The 14,108-nt window shown below is 38.4% G+C and overlaps 1 protein-coding gene across 30 annotated transcripts in view; it reads left to right on the top strand.

The window, feature by feature from the left end:
• The window catches only part of PEAK1 (pseudopodium enriched atypical kinase 1), a 314,448-nt gene that overhangs the window by 186,181 nt on the left and 114,159 nt on the right, over positions 1-14,108 (top strand). The window contains exon 2 of one of the 30 annotated variants that reach the window (XM_086363962.1): positions 13,703-13,902. The exons of the other annotated variants lie outside the window; for them this stretch is intronic. The gene's annotated coding sequence lies outside the window, so the exon portion shown is untranslated. The remainder of the gene's footprint in view (positions 1-13,702; positions 13,903-14,108) is intronic. 30 annotated transcript variants of the gene reach the window in all.

Below are 14,108 nucleotides of genomic sequence, written 5' to 3' on the forward strand. Positions count from 1 at the left end.
TCTTAAATTTAGGGCTTTAATTCATTCTGAATTTATTTTTGTATATGATGTTAGAGAATATTCTAATTTCATTCTTTTACATGTGGCTGTCTAGTTTTCCCAGCACCGCTTATTAAAGAAACTGTCTTTTCTCCACTGTAAATTCTTGCCTCCTTTGTTGTAGATTAATTGACCACAGTTGTGTGGCTTTATTTCTGGTCTTTCTATCCTGTTTTATTGATTTATATGTCTGTTTTTTGGCCAGTGCTATACTGTTTTGATTACTATAGCTTTGTCATATAGTCAAAGAGTCTGAAGTCAGAGAGTCTGATTCCTCCAGATCCATTTTTCTTTCTCAAGATTGCTTTAGCTATTCAGGGTCTTTTGTGATTCCATACAAATTTTAAAATTACTAAAAGGATCAGACACCGTGATCAAGTGGGATTTATCTAAATGATGCAAAGACTTTGTTAGTATCCACAAATCAATCAGTGTGATACACCACATTAAGAAATTGAAGAATAAAAGTCATGTGATCATCTCAGGAGATGCAGAAAAAGCTTTTGATAAAGTTCAACATCCATTTATGATAGAAACTCTCCAGAAAGTGGGCATAGAGGGAACCTCCCTCAGTGTAAGGCCATAATAACAAACCTAGAGCTAACATTGTACTCTATGGTGAAAAGCTGAAACTAGTTCCTCTAAGATCAGAAATAAGACAAGAAGATGCCCACTCTCACCACTTTTATTCAACATAGTATCATAAGTCCTAGCCACAGCAATCAGAGAAGAAAAAGAAAAGGAATCCAAATTGGAAAAGAAAACTGTCACTGGTCACAGATGACATGATATTATATATCAGATCAGATCAGATCAGTCGCTCAGTCGTGTCCAACTCTTTGCGACCCCATGAATCGCAGCATGCCAGGCCTCCCTGTCCATCACCAACTCCTGGAGTTCACTCAGACTCATGTCCATCGAGTCAGTGATGCCATCCAGCCATCTCATCCTCTGTCGTCCCCTTCCCCTCTTGCCCCCAATCCCTCCCAGCATCAGAGTCTTTTCCAATGAGTCAACTCTTCACATGAGGTGGCCAAAGTACTGGAGTTTCAGCTTTAGCATCATTCCTTCCAAAGAACACCCAGGACTGATCTCCTTTAGGATGGACTGGTTGGATCTCCTTGCAGTCCAAGGGACTCTCAAGAGTCTTCTCCAACACCACAGTTCAAAAGCATCAATTCTTCGGTGCTCAGCCTTCTTCACAGTCCAACTCTCACATCCATACATGACCACAGGAAAAACCATAGCCTTGACTAGACGAACCTTTGTTGGCAAAGTAATGTCTCTGCTTTTGAATATGCTATCTAGGTTGGTCATAAAGCCAAAAGATGCCACCAGGAAACTATAGAGCTCATAAATTAATTTGGTAAAGTTGCAGGATACAAAACTAATACACAGAAATCTGTTGCATTTCTATACACTAACAACAAAAAATAGAGAAATTAAAGAAACAGTCCCATTTACCATCACATTAAAGAGAATAAAATACCTAGGAATAAACCTACCTAAGGAGGCAAAAGACTTGTACTCTGAAAACTATAAGACACTGGTGAAAGAGATGGAAGACAACACAAACAGATGGAAAGATATACTGTGTTCTTGAATTAGAAGAATCAATGTTGGTAAAATGACTGTACTACTCAAGGCAGTGTTCAGATTCAGTGCAATCTGTGTCAAATTACCAATGGCATTTTTCACAGAACTAGAATAAAAAATTTTTTAATTTGTATGAAAAGGGTACTTTTTTGCGGAGTTTTGTTGTGGAAGGTAATACAGGAGTGCTGAAGTACCTAGAGGGAGACATAAATACAGGGAAGGTTGTTTTTTAAAATGAATGGGATTGGACTTCCCTAGTGATCCAGTGGTTAAGAATCCCCGTTGCAATGCAGAGGACACCGGTTCAATTCCTGGTTTGGGGTGATCTCACGTGCCGTGGGGCAACTAAGCCCACACACCACAGCTACTGAAGTCAGAGCACCCCAGAGTTCACGCTCCACAGCAAGAGAAGCCACCACCATGAGAAGCCAGTGTGCACTGCAACTAGAGAGTAGCCCCCGTTTGCCGCAACTAGAGAAAAGTCGACATGCAGCAACAAAGACCCAGTGCAGCCAAAATAAATAAATAAAATAAAAATGTAAAAATAAAATGAGTGGGATTGAGGCACATCTGTATGCCAGTGGGAATTATCTGGACTGAAGAAATTGACGATATTGAGAGGAGGAAAGATACTGCAGTAACAATCCTTGAGAAGTCACAAGTGGGTGAGATTCTGACCACAAGCGGAAGGGTTGGCTTTAACGAGGGACACAAATCCTTTTTCCTTTATTAGGGCAGTGAAGGTAACTGTGTGAAGTCAGATTGGTAGAATTAAAGGGAAGATGAGATAAAATTCATCTATTTGGATCTATTTTCCCCCTCAAGTGACTTCCCTGGTGGCTCAGACGGTAAAGCGTCTTGCCTAAAATACAGGAGATTCGGGTTCAGTCCCTGGGTTGGGAAGATCTCCTGGAGAAGGAAATGGCAACCCACTCCAGTGTTCTTGCCTGGAAAATCCCATGGACGGAGGAACCTGGTAGGCTACCGTCCATGGGGTTGCAAAGAGTCAGACACTACTGAGCGACTTCACTTACACTTTCATTCTCCCCTCAAGCATGAGGCAAGGTCATCAGTAGTAAGGGACTTGGGAAAGGGGGAAAGGGAAGTCAGAGATTTGAGGAGACAAGAAAAATTGTGAAATAGCTATCTCAAACTGGCAAAGTAGGTATATAGAAAGAACTGATTTAGATTCTGTTTCTGACAGTGTTAAGTCCCCATTTGAGACTTGTAGTAATACAGTAATACATTTTAAGTGAAAGCAGTCAACAAAGTTGTATGACTTTTCTCTGGTAGTCATCTACTCAGGCTAAGAGGGTTGATAGAGGAAAGAAAGGACTAGAGAGTGTTGCAAAGTTGAAAGCATAATTGTTCATGGAATTTATTCTGAGTAAGAGAGAAGTAAGAATATTGGTTACAACAAAAGGGCAATGATTTTGTATCTTGGTGAGATCCAAGAATTGTTGGAGTAAAGATCTACATTTTGAGCAAACATACCAGGTGAGATATGAGTCATGTGGACTGTGGGCCACTCTTGAAGAAGCATTTACAATAGTTTTGAGTCATAATGGTTGTTAGAGAAAATATCTGTTTTTGTTCAAATTACATAGTATATCAATTTAAACACAGGCAGAGATGCTTGTAAGACAGTGAATATATACATGTGTGTAGGAAGACATTAATCATTGATACCTTAGAAGGGAGTAGATTAATGGTCAGAGAAAATGAGTGTAACAATTGTTTTATTATACATTTAGCTTTTAAAATATATTGTAAAATTGAACATCTGTTACATTGTATCTGCATGCATTTGAATTTTTCTTGTAAAGTAATTAAATTGTTCAAATAGTTAACTTCCATTTATTTCTGAAATTTTGAATCTACTTGTATATTTACAATATTTTACCCACATTTGAAAATAAAATTATGCTCTAAAATTTTGTTACTGCAAGAAAATTCTGAATTTTAGTTTAATTTGGGCATTTTTTCAAACTGAAGATGCTGTCTTTAATTCCCTTTGTTAGCCTAATTATGCACTTGCAAATTGTTCTCAGTAAAACTTGGCCTTTAGTTTTAGCTGCCTCCCTTTACTTAGGAAGCCAGTGCAGTTTTCCTTTATTAAACTGAATCGGCACCTGTCTTGGAAGACTTGATGAAAAGTAGACTTAGTAGTCTAAACAACTGGAATTCTCTTTTATTGAAGTGCACATACTTTATTTCTGAGCTTTGGTGGAAGAAATGTCATGAAATTTGTGATGGGTATTGGAATATTTAAAAATATCAAATTTATATTACAAGAAAGGTTAAATGATTTTCCCCAAATCTATTCTTTGTTAACTACAACTATTTTATGCTGAATTTGTGGGCATTTTTTCCCCAAGTGCCTTATGTCATTATATATTTGCTGTAATTATTATATGCCTTTGAACAGATACCTTATTAATATGTGCACTGTTGAATGCTTTTTCTAACAGCTTCAGTCAACTGCCAAATGTTATTAATGGCCAGAACTAGGCTGGGCTATAAGAATACAAACAAAATACAAAATGAGGTCCCAGATGTTAGGACGCCTTTTAGATGTTTACATTTTGCCCACAGTTTTGCTTTTCACTTCTCAGTAGTACTACATGTTGTAAACCAAATTATACTTCTTATTTTATAAATATATTTGACACTTTGCTATTTCTGTGTTTTTGCTGTACTGTTTCTTTTCTACCTTATTTCCAATTCTGTGTCATTTTTCCTCATTAACACTCATCTCAAATGCTATCACCTACATGATAAGTACTTCCTTCATCCAATAAATACACTATAGTGGCACTTATGTTTGCCCTGTTTTAAATATTAATATATTATATATTATTCTGCCCCTTGCTTGAAATTAGCTCTTCGAGAGTAGTGTCTTATTTTACTGCTCTTTGTATATACCATGTCGTACCTAGCATATAATAGTCAGAAAATATTATACATTGAATTAAAAAATCAGAAATAGCTATAAAAAATAACATATGGGACAAAAGTGGTCAGGAGTCAAATACCTCTGATCATGAGAGAAGTGATCAATGTTGAGTTACTGGAGAGGATAGCACTTGAGTTGAGCCTCATACCTGAGGACCCTAAAGTAAAATCAATCAGAGCAGGTGCTATGGGAATGATAAATTCCATTTAAAATGGCAGTTTCTATAAATTGAATTAATATTGGGAGATTTGATAGTCTTTGACTTTCCCTGATTACAGTAGAATTACGACTTCTTCCATTTTATGAATGATATAGCCTTTTTACATAGTGAGTATACTGGAAACAAAATCATATCTAGTCCAGAAAATCCTCGTACCTGTTCTTAGAGTAAGGATGTCTCTATGGGTGATAACTAGCCATCCTGTGAAAGGCCATAAATCCCAATGAAGTCATCTGTCTAATATTCCTTTCAAATACATTTGGGACTCTGGAGATTGTTTCCATTCCCAGAGGCTTGGCAGCTGATCTCTACTGAATACTGCAGACTCTCTCAGAATGTTTTTGTTGGGGACTTGGCTGGTTTAGAATGAGGAAGTAGGTTCTGGAGAGCTGCTGGAATGAGAATCACTGAAATAGTCTGATAAAAGGCTGAGCTTTCTATGGCCAGTACATCCTAAGTGATAGAGAAGCCACGTGGATAGTGCCCTCTGGCAGAACCATGTCTCCTGGACAAGAGTAAAGCTGGTTTTGACTGTCAAATGGGTCATCTAAAACCACAGCCATCTTATCCTTTAGTGCCCAGGACCCTCAGTACCTGTAGGGGCTCATAAAAATGTTTTAAAGTCTTTTGAAATCCAAAGGAACAAATGAACAAAATGTTTTAAGACCCTATTGCTGGCAAAGATTGAAGGCAAAAGGAGAAGGGGGCGGCAGAAGATCAGATGGTCATATAGCAACACCAACCCAGTGAACATGAGCAAACTCTGGGAGGTAGTGAAGGACAGGGAAGGCTGGTATGCTGCAGTCCATGGGGTTGCAAAGAGTCACTCATGACAGTGATTGAACATACACACATTAATACATTTGTCTTCATACCAAAAGGGCAATAAATATAATTTTTCATTTTTTTATGGAGGAAGGGCCATGAAGATAAACTGTTCTGGGCCCATAAAATTCATAGTGCAGCATTGCCTGAGATGTACCCCCTTCCCAAGTTTGGTGCTAGACTGCAAAAAAGCAGCAGCTTTGGCCAGATACGTGATATTTTAATCTACTTCTTTATCTCTGCATCTTAGTGTCTTCATCTGTCTAATGAGGAGTAATGAGGATCAAGCATACTGTGAGGGTCTTGCAGGTCAAACTATTCACTGAAGTCCTGCACCAGAAGTTCTGGAAAAGTTAAAGGCCAAAGCAGGCTATCTAACATGACCTTATTATGAATTCAGGTCCTGTGAGAACCTGTGGACACAGAACAGACCTGGTAACCACCCTATATTTTTTGAGTCCGGTTAGAAGTACAAGTTCAAAATGATAAAAGCATGATTAGAATGCAACTGGTAAAAAATTAGAGGTAGTAAAGTGTCTTGTGTAAGTACTCAGTAAAAATGAATGGATAAAATAAAATGTATATAAAATATTCGCCTATTTTCTTAAGAGAAATCTGCATTTACCAGAAAAAATATTAACCTGTGGGATTTTTTTCTTACTTATGCTCTACAGAACAATAGCAGAAAACATTTTAGAGGTGGTTGTATCTAAACTATTTAAATCTTGGGACTTCCTGACAGTCCAGCACTTAAGACTCTGTTTCCAATGTAGAGGCTGTGGGTTTGATCCCTGATTAGGGACTAAGATCCCCCTGTCATGTGGAGGGGCCAAAAAAAAGTACTTAAATCTCATTTCTACAAATTGTAAGCTTTTGAAGATTGTTGTTGTTCAGTTGCTAAGTCATGTCCAACTCTTTGCAACTCCGTGGACTGCAGCACACCAGGCTCCCCTGTCTTTCACTATCTCCTAGAGTTTGCTCAAACATCATGTCCATAGAGTCTGTGATGCCATCCAACCATCTCATCCTCTGTCACCCCCTTCTCCTCCTGCCCTCAATCTTTCCTAGCATCAGGGTCTTTTTCAATGAGTCCGTTCTTCACATCAGATAGCCAAAGTATTGGAGCCTCAACTTCAGCATCAGTCCTTCCAATGAATATTCAGGGTTGGTTTCCTTTAGGATTGACTGGTTTGATCTCCTTGCTGTCCAAGGGACTCTCAAGAGTCTTCTCCAGCACCACAATTTGAAAGCATCAATACTTGAGCATTCAGCCTTCTTTATGATACATTTCTCACATCCATTCATGACTACTAGAAAAACCATGGCTTTGACTGGATGGACCTTTGTTGGCAAAGTGATGTGTCTGCTTTTTAATACACTGTCTAGGTTTGTCATAGCTTTTCTTTCAAGGAGCAAATGTCTTTTAATTTCATGGCTGCAGTCACTGTCTACAGTGATTTTGGAGCCCAAGGGAAAAAAAATCTGCCACTGTTTCCACTTTTCTACCATTTATTTGCCATGAAATGATGGGACCGGATGCCATGATATTTGTTTTTTGAATGTTGAGTTTTAAGGCAGCTTTTTCACTCTCCTCTTTCACCTTTATCAGGAGGCTCTTTAGTTTCTCTTCACTTTCTGCGATTAGAGTAGTATCATCTGCATATCTAAGGTTGTTGATATTTCTCCCAGCAATCTTGATTCCAGCTTGTGATTCATCCAGGCTGGCATTTCACATGATGTACTTTGGTGCTAGTGGTAAAGGACTCAGATTTTACAGGAAATGTAAGAGACACAAGTTTGATCTCTGGGTCAGGAAGATCCCCTGGAGGAGAGCATGGCAACCCACTCCAGTATTCTTGCCTGGAGAACCCCACGGACAGAGGAGCCTGGAGGGCTATAGTCCATAGGGTGGCAAAGAGTCAGACACTACTGAAGTGACTTAACACACATGCACTCTGCATATAAGTTAAATAAGCATTGTAACAATATACAGCTTTGACATACTCCTTTCCCAATTTGGAACCAGTCCATTTCTCCATGTCTAACTCTAATTGTTGCTTCTTGACCTGCATACAGATTTCTCAGGAGACAGGTAAGGTGGTCTGGTATACCCATCTTTTTAACAATTTTCCACAATTTGTTGTGATCCACACAGTCAAAGGCTTTAGTGTAGTCAGTGAAGCAGTAGATGTTTTTCTGGAATACCCTTGCTTTTCCCATGATCCAGCAGTTGGCAATTTGATCTCTGGTTCATCTGCCTTTTCTAAATCCAGCTTGTACATGTGAAATTTCTCAGTTCATGTACTGCTGAAGCCTAGCTTGAAGGATTTTGAGCATTAACTTGCTACCAAGTGAAATGAGCACAGTTGTACAGTAGTTTGAACATTCTTTGTCATTCCTTTCTTTGGGATTGGAATGAAAACTGACCTTTTCCAGTCCTGTGGCCATTGCTGAGTTCTCCAAATTTGCTGGTATATTGAGTGCAGCACTTTGACAAATCATCTTTTAGGACTTGAAATAGCTCAGCTGGAATATCATCACTTCCACTAGGTTTATTCATACTAATGCTTCCTAAGGCCCACTTGACTTCACACTCCCAGGATGTCTGGCTCTAGGTGAGTGACCATACCATCACTGTTATCCTGGTTTTTAAGACCTTTTTTGTATAGTTCTTCTGTGTATTCTTGCCACTTCTTTTTAATCTCTTCTGCTTCTGTTGGGTCCTTGCCATTTCTGTCCTTTATTGTGCCCATCTTTGCATGAAATGTTCCCTTGGTATCTCCAGTTTTCTTGAAGAGATCTCTAGTCTTTCCCATTCTATTGGTTTCCTGTATTTCTTTGCATTGTTCACTTAAGAAGCCTTTCTTAGATCTTCTTGTTGTACTTTGGAATCTGCATTCAACTGGGTATATTTTTCCCTTTCTCTTTTGCTTTTCACTTCTCAGTATTTGTAAGGCCTCCTCAGCCAACCACTTTGCCTTCTTACATTTCTTTTTCTTTGGGCTGGTTTTGGTCTTCTTTGTAGCCAAAGATGGAGACACTCTATACAGTCAGCAAAACAAAACCTGGAGCTGACTGTGGCTCAGATCATGAGCTCCTTAGTGAAAAATTCAGGCTTCAATTGAAGAAAGTAGGGAAAGCCATAGGCCATTCAGGTATGACCTAAATCTGAAGATTAAGCCCAGAATAAAACTGTTATTTTCTGTTTATTTTATAAAGTTTTATCATTTTCTGTCTAATCCAAAATGTGTGCTGTAGTAAGATATTAGAACAATATTTCTCTAACTTCTACGTCTGGTGTCTCTATGTTGTTCATTTTTTAGATTTTGGTGGAAAATGGTCAATGCCTATTTGATGTTCCTCCTATAGTAAATGGGCCTCTGTATCAGTTACACTACTCCAACCTCCTTATTTGCTTACAGATAGCGTACTGATAGAAAACAGGATGATTTAATGGATGCCTACAAAATGTATGATTAGAAAGGTTAATTTGCTGAAAAACAGGTATTACAGAATGACAAAGAATTTACTTTTAGATTGCCTTGGGTTTTTTTCCCAGTCTAGTCTTTTGATGTGCATCAGAAACACCTCTGCTACCTTTTTTAAAAAAGTAAAAATATTTTGGTGCCATCTCAGACCTGCTGGTTTAGGAACTATGAGGATGTAACCCATGCATCTGTATTTTGAAAAAGATCCCCGACTCTCGTGGCAGGCGCTGAGGGTTGAGCACTTCTGAAGTATAGTCAAATAGAAAGAAGTGTAGGCTTCAGACTTAGATCTGAGCCCATAGTCCAGGTACGCCACAGTCTAGGTGTGTGAGCCAGGACCCAGGTCTATGACCGAATTACTTAACCTCTCAGAGTTCCCGTATCTGTAGGACTGGAATGCTAATACTTTAATAAGGTAGATGTGAGGCTTAAAGGAGATAATAAAATTTCTTGACAGTAAGTGATAGCTGGAATTGTTATGCTAATTAGTCTGAGTTTTCCTCAGTTTTCCTCTTGACTTATGAAGAGTGAGGTTTTTCTCACAGTAGTTCTTTTTCTGCATCCAAAAAATATTTATGCAGAATGTCCTCCAGCTATCTTTTAATTAGACAGATTTACTTTGGGCTTTGCACTTTCCTCCAAGCTTGCATTTGGACTACTTAGAAAAATAATAGAGAAAATAGGTAGCATGTTGGCTTTTAGCTTCCTTACCATCCTCTGGAGTAGCTTATTATTTTGGATCTAGTTTCAAAGTTATTCAGTGTCTTATTTTAAAAATAGGAATATTGGCTTATCTTGAACTTGGGACATAACCTTGTTAGTTCCAAAATCTTTAGAACAATGGGTTTTTGTTAATGAAATAACATGTGGATGCCTAATTCTTTGTATTGGCAACTCTGTCATCATATGTTTATATGGTTAATCTCTGTAGATCTGTAAATGATAAGTTTCAGATTTCTTTTGAAGCATCTCAGGTAAATTTAACTGGTAATGTAATGGTAGAAAAACTCCAGAGGAAAAGAGAAGAGGAAAGAGACCATCCTGTTCCGGATAATGGTCTTTCTGCATGTATGCTATGCTATGCTAAGTCACTTCAGGCATGTCCGACTCTGTTCGACCCCATAGACGGCAGCCCACCACGCTCCCCAATCCCTGGGATTCTCCAGGCAAGAACACTGGAGTGGGTTGCCATTTCCTTCTCCAATGCATGAAAGGGAAAAGTGAAAGTGAAGTCGCTCAGTCGTGTCCAACCCTCAGCGACCCCATGGACTGCAGCCTTCCAGGCTCCTCCATCTATGGGATTTTCCAGGCGAGAGTACTGGAGTGGGGTGCCATTGCCTTCTCCATCTGCATGTATAATATCACCCATATATTTTATTTTCAGTTGTCACAAACTTGACAGAATTAAGGGAAAGTATTGATTTCTCATTTTGTTTCATAGTTCAGGATTGATCAAATACTCAGAGCACAGGGCTAAGCTTGAATATTTAATTTACACAAACTTTGCCTAGGATTGAACAAGACTATGACTAGCTGCCTTCTCTCGTGAAATGTACATCGCAGTGCCTTCTAGCAAGGGGCTCCCCCTTTAATTACTTTGTTGGCTTCATCATATATAGAAAACTGAGTATATTAAAAGTTATTTTGAATTTAAGAATTGCAAGTGCTGTAGATTATATACCATCATGCTTGGTGTAGCCTTCCTACTTGTTTTATTTCTAGGATTGCCATTAAGAGTAGTTTTCTGTTCACTATTTCATTTTGTGTGTGTGTGTGTGTGAATCTCTGCTGAGATTCCACCATTGTATATTTTTGAACCACAATACCATTTAGGAATATCTAATACCACCCTATTGTTAGACAAGGAAATGCAGAAGCTACAGCAGATGAGAATATGAATAGACAAAAACCGTTTTAACCACCTGATACATTCAGAGATCTAAACAATCATAGTATAACACCAGTCAATGAAACATTAAGTTGTCTACTATGTGTAGGCTTTGTGTGAACATAAAGAAGTGGACTGTCTCTGAGAACAATGTAGTTGGGGAAAATATCCAGAGATCCATAAATGTAATTGCAAGGTAATTCCACATACCAAGCTCTTAACAGGGGTCATGTAGTATAATATAATGCTTGAGAAGATAAGCTTTGAAACCAGATTGCCTGGGCTGAAATCCCAGCTCCTCTACTAACTGTGTGACCCTGGTCAAGGACTCAAAAGTGCTTCATCGGTAAAGAGGAGATAGTAATCTGAAGTATGGAGAGTTTTGAGACCCAAATTAAGAAATGTGGCTTTGATAACACTGAGAAACAGGAATTCATGGTAATTTTTTGAACAGACAGGTTACATGATGAAATTAATTGAAGAACATTATTTTAATGAGTGTATATAGATGGGGTGAGAAGGCCTGGAGGCAAAGACAGCAGCTGGGAGAATGCCAGAACATTGTAAACATGAAAGGTGCAATTGCAGAAGTGGAAATAGGTGGGAAAGACCAGAAATCACTGTGGAGGAAAAAACAACCAGATTTCATGATGGATTTGATGTGTTTTTAAATACCCCTCTCCCTACAAATGGCATAATTCAGCAAAAGCCTAGAAAATGCTGGTGTAGCAGCTCAGTGGAAATCTCCTGTAAGTGTTGGCGGAAATTATAAACTCTGGGGACTCCAGCTGGTAATGTGTGCATTCACTTACAGCTTCCTTTGCCCCTTTATACACTTGAGCACAACAGGAAATATTGGCTTATCCATTTAGGACCTGTCTCTATAGGAGATGCTTACTGAACTGAACACATTTGTTTAGAACTAATTGACCTTTCTAAAGCAGTATTTTTTTAAGAGCTTACTCAAATTAGACAGACTTTAACCATCTGATAAGTCAGAGACAAATCAGTCCTCTTTTAAGCAAAGCCAACAATCCTGTTAAAGGAGAAAAGCAGCAAAGATGGAAGGTATCATCAGACAAAAGAATGCTGTATTAGTGAAACTGGTCAATCATGAAAATTTTATTATAATTTGAACATTGAATTTATTACTAATCTTTTCTTGTTTTTATGGTATTATCTGGGTGATGCAGTCTTTTTTTCAGTCTTTTTTGTTACAGGATATAAGAATGTTAGATTTATGAGATTATAAAGTAGAAGAATCTGGAATCAGAAATAACATAATGTCTTGCTATCTCTAAGGTAAGGTAAGGTGAAGTCAGTCGCTCAATCATGTCCGATTCTTTGTGACCCCACGGACTGTAGCCTGCCAGGCTCTTCCATCCATGGGATTTTCCAGGCAAGAGTACTGGAGTGGGTTGCCATTTCCTTCTCCAGAGGATCTTCCCAACCCAGGGATTGAACCCAGGTCTCCCACATTGTAGGCAGACACTTTACCATCTGAGCCACCAGGTATCTCTGACTGGATTTATTTTTCTTCAATTAGAGAGATTCTTGAAGTTAAAGTAGAAAAAAAACCAATATTCCATCTAATTTTTAAGCTTTTTGAGGATTTTGACTCAGATATTTTTTATTTTGATGCTTAATAAAGAATAACCCTGATAAAAAGTAAGAATGTTGGTTTAAGAGAATTCCCTTAAATTATACTCAAAGCCATGAATTTTTGACTCAGAGGCAGCCTTTCTTGTTGTCCCATGTGAGTACTCTATAAACATAACAATTGTAAATTGAAAGTTTTTAAAAATCTCTCAAGTGAGGCTGTTGTTTTCCCCTTTAACACATTGTGGTCTGGTCAGTTACCTCAAGCAAGTTGTTTTTAACTGTGTGACAGATCTCCTGTTTTCAGTGAGGAGAAGGATCCATAAGTAATTTTAAGTTTTTGTTTCTGTAACAGGGCATTGGTAATTTTATTTTATGACCAGTCAGTTCCTTAATGGGTTTAATTGTGTTCTCTCTGTAATCAGATGCATTTTACTCTTCCCACTAATCTTATTCGTTTGGGTTGTGGCTAGATGTGTTAAAAAAAAAGTCTATTTTTATGAGATCTTTTGTCTTGACAAATGAACTCATAAATCCTTTCAGTTAGCAATGGTATTAGAGACCACTATTGAAAGAGAAAATTGCATTTTGTAGGGTAATATGCAGGTCGCCTGCCACTATAGTTAAATCAAGGAAAACCTTGAATTTAGGTGAGGACAGCTATTGCTTATAAATGCATTTCATTCCTGCAGGTCATATCGTGGCTCTTTGGCCCTTATCACTGTAAGGTAAAATCTTGACTAGGCATGTGCTATTGTTTAGACTTGGATGTTTGCTAAGATGAGTGAGTGAAAAGTGAGAGATGAAACTAAGCTCTTACCAGGTAGGAAACAAAAAGTGGAATAATGACTTAAAATTTGCTGCAAAAGTGCTCTTAGCAAGTGAAGCAAAAGCTACTGTCCACAATTTACAAAATCACATTATGGAAATGCATAAAAATGCTTATTTTTTCAGAAAGTATTGTTGGCCCTAGGCTAATTTCTACCTCTTTAGCTTTGAACATAATTTAGTCATTATTGGATTAATTATAATTAAGATAATTGCTTCTCAAGCTTTCATGAACATTCTGACCTTTTAAATCACTGATTTAGGAGGTCTGGAGTGGGGCCTAAGAGTCTGCATTTCTAACAAGCCAACGTGCATGCACACATGCCAAGTTGCTTCACTCATATCCAACTCTGTGCAGCCCTATGGACTATAACCTGCCAGGCTCCTCTGTCCATGGGATTCTCCAGGCAAGACTACTGGAGTGGATTGCCAAGCCTTCCTCCAGGGAATCTTCCCAATCCAGGTATCGAACCTGAGTTTCTTACATCCCCTGTATTGGCAGGCAGGTTCTTTACCACTAGTGTTACCTGGGAAACCTCAACAAGCCAACAAGTGATACCAGTGCTGCAGGTTACTGGACCATACTTTGAGATATGGTTTTTTAGTCACTAAGTCATGTCCAACTCTTTCGCAACCCCATGGACTATAGCCTGCCAGGCTCCTCTGTCC

Source organism: Bos grunniens, chromosome 21 (genome assembly GCF_055505025.1).
Source record: "Bos grunniens cultivar Pamir isolate PY7600 chromosome 21, Bosgru_T2T1.0, whole genome shotgun sequence".
Taxonomy (NCBI): domain Eukaryota; kingdom Metazoa; phylum Chordata; class Mammalia; order Artiodactyla; family Bovidae; genus Bos; species Bos grunniens.